Source organism: Hemitrygon akajei, unplaced genomic scaffold, assembly GCF_048418815.1.
Source record: "Hemitrygon akajei unplaced genomic scaffold, sHemAka1.3 Scf000183, whole genome shotgun sequence".
Lineage (NCBI taxonomy): Eukaryota > Metazoa > Chordata > Chondrichthyes > Myliobatiformes > Dasyatidae > Hemitrygon > Hemitrygon akajei.
This window is the reverse complement of record NW_027332069.1, coordinates 283,820-292,561: the sequence shown is the minus strand read 5'-3', so window position 1 is coordinate 292,561 and position 8,742 is coordinate 283,820.

Below are 8,742 nucleotides of genomic sequence, written 5' to 3'. Positions count from 1 at the left end.
GAACAGGGACACAGCGAAGTGAAGTTCATTTTACTGATCACACTAAACTGAAAAGTAGATTCGATTTTGGATGTGGATAGTCTGCACAGTGATAGGTACAGGTTCGGAGAGAGGGCAAAAGTATTTCGGATGTATTACCACGTTGGGAGTGCGGGATTCTCCACTTTGGAGGGGAAAACACAATTAATTATATAAACAGTGGAGGATTGCAGTGCGATTTTGCTCGGAGCGACTTGTGAGTCGTAAAAAGGTGCAATTGTTTATGAGAAGGCAAATGGAAGGTCGGCCTCCGTGGCTGGAGGGGTTGAATTTCAAAGCAGGAGGATTATGCTGCATACTTTCAGGGTAGTGCCGACGCAGCAGCCGGAGTACCGTATGCAGTTGTACCCTCCCTACTTGAGGAAAGATTGTATACAGGACGGGCCCTTCGTCCCATCATGTGCTGACCACTTCACAACGTCCTCTTTCTTAATGTGAATATGCTCAAGCTTTTCAATCCGCTGTAAGTCATCCCTACAATCGCCAAGATCCTTTACCAGTACCTCAGCTATATTCTCCCGTTCCACACACAGTTTTCTGCACGTTCACATTGGATTGGTCCTGTTCTCTGACGTCTTATCCTCTTGATCTTCACATACTTGTGGAATCCCTTGGCGGTTTTCTTTAATCCTGCTCGCCACGGCCTTCTCACGGCCACTTCCGGCTCTACTAATTGCATTCTTAAACTTCTTCCTCCGTGACATAATCTTCGTGATCACTATGTAGGTTTTCGAACCTTTCTGAAGTTTTCTTTTCTTCTTGACTAGATTTTTATCTGCCTTGGTTCACCACTGTTCCTATACCTTACCATCCCTTCCCTTTCTCATTGGAACTTACTCATGTAGACCTCCACGCGGATATCCCCTGAACATTTGCCACATTTCTCTCTTACTTTTCCCCGAGAACATCTGTTTCCAATGTATGCTTCCAGGTTCCTGTCTCGTATTTCCCCTTACTGCAATTAAACGCTTTCCCAACTTATCTGTTCCTATCCCTTTCCAATGCTATGTTAACGGAGATAGAATTGTGATCACTATCTCCAAAATGCTGTCCAACTGAGAGACCTGCCACCTGACCAGGTTCGTTTCCCAATAGCAGACCAACTACAGCCTCTCCTCTTGTAGGCTTATCTAAATCTTGTTTCCGGAAACCTTCCTGAACGCACCTAACAAACGGCACACCACCTATTCCTAATGGCTCTAAAGAAATGCCAATCAGTAATTGGGAAATTAAAATCTCCCACCAAAACAGGCCTGTTATTATTACACCTTTCCAGAATCTGTCTCCCTACCTGCTCCTCGATGTCCCCGTTACACTTGTTGGTTATGAACTGGGACCTTCTTCGTGCAAAGGCTGCAGATAGGGCTGAATTTGTTCCGTGTATGCTGGTGAGTTCATTGAATCAATATGTAGGCGGTCCAACTGGACCTGGTGTTGGGTAACGAGCTTGGCCAGGTGACTGACCTTTCAGTGGGGAGCAGTTAGAGAACAGTGATCACATCTCATTAACTCTCACGACCATGACAGATAAGGTTTGGTATGATACTTCCGGGGTGTCTTAAATTGGAGTAGGATACATTAGGCAAGAACTGAGAAGAGATTTTTGGGAAGACCTTTTCTCCAGTAACTCCACATCAGACATGCGGAGAGTGTTGGGAGATCAATAGCATAGAGTACAGGAATGGTGTGTTCCCGTTAGCATGAAAGACGGGATTGGAAAATAATACAACCTTGGATGTCCAGAGAGATGATGAATGCAAACAAGAATAAAAAGGAAAAGTAGATCTCATCAAACGATGCACATGAAGCGTATAAAGAAGCCGGTAAAGAAGACCGGAGTGGAATTAGGGAAGCCAGGGGGAAGCATGTAATGTCCTTGGCAAGTAGGATTCCGGACAATCCCAGGGCTTTTCATACCGACATGAAGAGCAACAGGATATCAGGGGAGAGGTGGGACCACTCACGGATAATGGGGGGGGGGGGGGGGTGGCATTTGCTTGTCTGCGGAGAATTGCGTGAGGCAATTAATGAATGTTTTGCTTCAGTATTTATCAAGGAAAAGGATATGGAGGCCCAGGACATCAGTGCTGAGTGTACAAACACGTTACGGTGTTTTGAGATAAAGCACGGGGAAGTGCTGTACCTCCTATGAGTACTAAGGTGGAGGACTCCAGTGGCGGACGGGATGTACACCAGGTTATTGAAGGAGGCAAGGGTAAAGAGTGCTGCGGTCTTGACCAGCATGTTCGTGTCCTCTCGGCACAGGCGAGGTCCCAGATGACTGGTCAGTATCCCTATATAAGAAAGGAAAAAGGAGAAGTTCTGGAAACTACAGACTGGAGAGTTTCTCATCAGTTGTAGGGAAATTGCTGGCGAAAATTCGTAGGGACAGTAGACATGACCGTTTGGAATCGCATGGAGTTATTAGGGAGAGCCAGAATACCTTTGTGCGGGGCTGTTCTTGTTTTACAAACTCGAATGATTATTGGGACAATGTGACGAGAGGGATTGACGAGGGTAGGGCAATGGATGCTGTCTACATGAGTTTAGTAAGGCGTTTGACAAAGTCACTCATGAGAGGCGAATCCAGACGATTAAGCTGAATGTGGTCCACGGTGAAATGGCCGTTTGGTTTCGGAACTGGCTTGTCCATAGTACAATGTGTGCGGTGGTGGAAGGGTATTACTCGAGCTGGAGGACTGTAATTCCCGGAGTTACACAAGGGTCTGTGCTGGGACCCCTGCTGTTTGTGGTGGATATAAATAACCCGGGTGAAAATGTAGATGGAATAGTTTGTAGTTTTACCGATGATACCAAGTTTGGTGGAGTTGTGGATAGTGTATCTAGTGTAGAGAAATGGCAATTGGAGTTTAACCCAGATAAATGTGAGGTATTGCACCTGGGTTGGGTAAGTCCAAGGAGACAGTGTACTGTTAAAGGCAAGATCCGTGTTGCGGAGTAGAGGGAACTTGAGATGCAAGTTCATAGCGCCTAGAAATTGGTGACACATGCCGATAAAGAAATTAAGAAGGCTTATTGAATGGTTGTTTCGATTAGCCGGAGCATTCAGTTGAAAAGTCCGGAGGCTACGTTGCAACTTTATAAAACCGTGCTCAGCCCATATCTGGAGTATTGCAAACAGTTCAAACGTTGCAACTTTATCAAATCCTGCTCAGCCCACATGTGGAGTATTGCATACAGTTCCGCACGCCCCGGCATAGAAAGGATGTTCAGGCTTTGACGGGGGTGCAGAAGAGGTTTACCAGGATGCTGTCTGGTTTACAGTGGATGTGCTATCATGAGAGGCTGGGTAAATGTGGGCTGTTTTCGCTGGAGCAGCGGGGGCTGAGGGGAGATCTGATAGAGGTTTCTAACATTATGAGACGCGTAGATGGAGCAGAATGTGAGTGTCTGTTCCACGGTGCTGAAATGTCCGATATCAGAGGGAGTGCATTTAAAGGGAGAGGGGATAGGATCAAGGGTAATCTGAGAGGCAAGTACCATTACTCAGAGAGTGGCGGATACCTGGAATGCGCTGCCCGGTATGGTAGTAGAGGCAAATACATGAGAGGCTTTCAACAGACGTTTGGGTTGACACATAGACATTAGGTAGACGGAAGGATATCGACATTGTGTCAGAAAGACACAATACTAGGGTGCTAGGGTTTATTGGATTTGATTTTTTTGTTGGCCGAATGGCCTGTTCCTGTACTATACTGATTTATGTTCTATGTTCTACGTTCAGAGTTCAACACAACACTCCAAGTTTGGTGTAACAACATTTTGCAGACCTGAAAATATACCGTCACGGAAAATATACTGTCGTTGGAGATGGTGAGGAGGAATTGATTGTGGAGAGGACGGGATTAAGTCTTTGAGTCTCCTGAGAGTAAACTGACTGTACTTCAGAAGAAAGAGAGGAAATCGTACAGATGCATATCTGACAAAAGGTGGATTTATTGGGAAAACTGATTTATTTGGCAAACTGATAGCTCGAATGCGAAATAATCAGATTCTAATTACTTCTACGAAACGGGTCGTTTCTCAAAGTTCAATATTGCAAAAGTCTGCCATTTGCCTATTGTTTGTCGCGACTGAGTAGGGAAATATTGATAAATAAAGCAAAAGGGATCATGGTTGAAAATAACTTCGAGAGCCATTAGTATTCCTCTAATATCTCAAGGAAGCGTGTTGTTTAAGCAGAAATTCAGAGAATGCCGAAAACACTACGTAAGGAGTAGCTAAGAAATCTGGGGGTGGAAGTGCGGGTTTAGGGGAGGAGGAGCTAAGATGGCGCCAAATGGTTGCCCCTTCAAGCTCGTCCGCAGTAACAGCTTTACTTAATCTCTTTCGTGTTTTTTCAAGGTGAAAGGGGTCCTGTTAAAGTCTAGGATCTGCAGCTGCGCTCAAATTGTCATTTCCCGTTTGGGTTTCCTGCTCCCGGAGCTCACTGACCGGCCGATTTCCGACATAACAAGGACCGTCCCGGATGACGCGACTCCGGGAAGCGGCCCTGCGCTGCCCTTTAGACGACCAATTCCATGTCGGTGTCGCCAGCCGAGGCTCCGGGGTAGAAGGAACGTCAAAGTTTCGGCAAGGCGGTTGCAGCTGACGGACGAGCGATTGCAGTCGTAGATGCTGGTACAGAGGCACATGATCTGTAGTTTTCCGATCAGGACGGTGGGAATGATGCTGCTGTACGCTGAGCCACAGCCAATATAAAGCATCCTGATGTAGGTATTTGTACTGTCCAGGTGACCCAAAGCTGCAAGGAGATTCACCGAGATCGTTTCTGCTACAGATCTATGATTGCGTAGGCAAATTGCAGGAGGTCCAGGTCCTTACTGAGACTGGAGGTGATTATCGACATGACCTACATCTCAAAGCGGTTCATCACCGTAGACGTGAGTGCTCTGGACAGTATTCGTTAAGGCAGCTTTCACTGATCTTGCTGGGCACTGGTATTGTTCCTGCCCTTTCGAAGCAGGTGCGAATTGCCAACCGTAGCAATGCCATTGAAAATGTCTCTCAATACCCCTGCCAGTTGGATGGCAGAGATTTTAGAGCCTTACCAGGTACTCCATAGGGGACTGCCGCCTTGCAGGGTTCACCCTCTTGATGGACAACCTGACGTCGGCCTCCAACGCAGAGGTCACAAGGTCACCGGATGCTGCAGGATCCTCAGAGCTGAAACTTTATTCTTCCTTTCTAATCGAGCATAAACGGGGTTGAGCTCGACTGGAAGCGAAACAATACTGTCCTTCATGATGTTGGGTTTTGCTTTGTCGGAAGTCATAGCTGCAAACCCTGCCAGAGTTGACGTGTACCCGACGTCGCCTCTAAGCACTTTCGGAACTGTTTCTTAGCTCTGGAAATAGTCCTCTGCAAGTCATACCAGGTTTTCCCGTACAGGCCTGGTTCACCGGAGTTAAATGCCACAGATCTGGCCCTACGAACCTCATTGTTCGTCCGCAGGTTTGTGATTGAGAATGTACAGAGAGATTTCATAGGCAAACACTTATCCCCGCAGGGTTAATGTAGTCGGTGACAACAGCGGCATCCTGGTGGCGCGTCAGTGCTGATCGACAGCGAGCGGAGATGTTATTTCCAATCCGCACAGATGGTGGACTCCAGAGTCGAAGGTGAATCCCTGAATACAGTCCAGTCCTGTAAAAGCTCCAGTGACTCCCTTGTCCATATTGTCCTCCACCTCACTACTGGACGGGGATTAGAGAGCAAACTGATAGAAATAACAGGACATTCATTGGTTATAGAGCGAGATTTCAAGATAGTATGGCCCCCAGGCAGAAGGGTCGGTGAAATTTCGGATAATGGCCTTAGCATTGTTAATGTGGGTGTTGGGGGGTGGGAGGAAAACAGCCAAGGTTGTGAACCGCAGCCTTATCAAATACATGGACAAGACGAGTAACGATATCCTGCAAAGTGAGTTCCGGTATTTAGGTGATAAGTTAAAGGGCCGGACCACAAGGTCGGTGGTATCGAGATTGCTACCCTTACCACATGTCACTGACGCTTGAAATATGAACATGACACAGTTCAACACGTGGGGAAGGAGACAGGATGCAGAATGTGGATCATTGGACTCTCTTACACGGAAGGCAGGACGTTCACAACGGGAACAGATTGCACATCAACTGCACGGGAACCAATTTCGTTGTGTCGAGGTTTCCTGGTTCTGCTCCGAGACGTTCAAAATGAAGTTGTGGTGATATGGAAATGAGTGTGACAGGTCATCTAGTGAAGTGGTTGTGGGGAATGTAGATATTATGTCTGCATTAAAAGAAATGATTGAGAGGTTGGGCATGGTGGGACTAATAATCTGAATCGCGTCTATTTCAATACAATGAGTGATTTAGGGAAGGATCAACACGTGGGTTTATGCTATTATAGCCAATGGTAACAATTACATGCGGGGTGGCAGCGCCGGCAGCTCAATGTTCCGCGGTTCAGTTGTTTCATAAACGATAGAAAGGTGAGGTGGTTATTAAAGAGGAAAGGGCGGCATTACTAGTCATGGAAGATGTGACAACAGAGCTCGGGCAGCCCCGACTGGAGGACTCCTCCAATGAGTCTGCATGAGTACAACGGAATTAAACCAAACCGATGATCACGTCACTGACTACATTGAAAAGCGGCGGAACTGAGAGGAGCCAATTTGCAGAAACGTCAGAAAAAATAAAGGTTGTGTTCGTAGTTCAGTTTAACATTCAACACATTGACTGGGACTTTGATTCTGTAAAGAAATGGATGGGATAGAATTGACCAAATCTGTTCAAATGAATGCTGGGTAAGTGGGAGGTCTTCAGAAGCGGTATTTAGTGTACACTGCTCCTATATTCCTGTTAGAACAAAATCCAAAGTCCACCCTTCCTACAGAAGCTTGCTTTTAAAGGGGTATATTTACTTTTGTCAGGCAGACGGGCTGAATAACAAACGTGAGGAATAAACACCATTTAAGAGGGCACAAGAGGGAAATCAGCAGGTTTAAAATCTGTCCTGATGTTGCTCTAGCAGAAAACGTGAAGGGGACTTAGCAAGACAGATAAATAGACAGAGAGAGAGAGAGAGAGATAGATAGATAGATAGATAGATAGATAGATAGATAGATAGATAGATAGATAGATAGATAGATAGATAGATAGATAGACAGACAGACAGATGGATAGACGGATAAATTTGCTTTGAATCAATTAGGGAGGCTAATGTCCAGATCCTTGAAAAGTTGTCCACGCGAACCTCGTGGGAGGCAAGTCCATTAATTTCTGGGGTCTCGGCTGAGATATTTGAAAGATCCTTAATCGCGATTCAGAGGCCAGGTGACTGGAGAACAGGTATTGTCCTTTTTTTCTGCTCAGGAAAGGCTCGGATTATGTCGGTAAATTACACGCCAGTGAGTCTGAAGCCGGTAGTGGGTAAGTTATTTCAAGGTACTCGAAGGGACGGTATATATATGGTCGGTATTTCGATAGACATGGCATTTTTGTCGAAATTCAACTTGGCTCTGTGAGTGGTACGTCATATATCAGCAATCTTGCAGACTTTTTTTCTAGGAGTTACCAGAAAATCTGATGAAGACGTGTCAGTGGATCTCGTTGACTTGGACATCAGCAAGGCTTTTGACAAAGCCCACACTGGAGGTTAGTCCAGACGGTTCAGTCCCTTTCTTTCGGTGGGATGTGATAATCCGGATTCAGCACGACTGCGGTAGAAGCCAGAGAGTGAAGTGATATGGTTGCCACTCTGAATGGAGGCCTGAAAATAGTGGAGAGCCGCAGTGATCACCGCAGGCTCTGTTGTTAATGCGGACGTGTGGGACGTTGCACACTGGGAGGACTGACCAGCGTGGGACGTACACATGGAATAGTACGGCACTGAGTAGCGCAGTGAACAAAGGGGTCTGTGAGTACCGATCCATTATTCATTGATAGTGGCGTCTGAGGGAGATTGGGTCGTAAAGCGGGTTTGGGCAGTTAGACATTGACAAATCAGACTATTTAGCTGAGGATGTAATTCTGAAGTTGAATTGTACGTTGGCGAGACTCCGTTTGGAGAATTGTGTGGAGTTCTGATCAAAGACCTGCACAAAAAAAAATCACTGAGAGTGATCAAATACAGAGAAAGTATACAAGGCCTTTATTGAAACTTGAAGACCTGATTTATAGGGAATGTTTGAATTGGTTCGGACATTGATTTTGTTTTCCTTTTCCGGAGCAAAGGAGAATGTGGGGAGATTGCACAGAGGCATACAAATTATGAGAGGTAAATGGAATCAGGCTTTTGTCACTATTTGGGTGAGATTACAACTACCGTTCACAGGTTAGGGATGAAAAGTAAACTATTTAAGAGAAACTGATGGGGAGCTCTATTTCACGAGTGGGGAGACTGTGCAACTAGTTGCCAGCGAAAGCGATGGACATGGGCTTGAAGTAACATTTAAGACAAATTTGGGTAGGTGCGTGAATGTAACGTTACGGAAGTCGAGGCAGAATTTGACACGGACTGGATGGGTCCAGTTTTTTGTGCTGTGGTACACTATTTCACTGACTCTTCTGAAATACATTGAATGAACATCGAACCCATTGTTTGTCATGCACCGCCAAGAGTTCAGTGTGTTACCTAATGTCACAATGAGTAAAAAGAGACCGAGACAAACACTGGTTGTTTGTTCACTGTCCTGTAGCT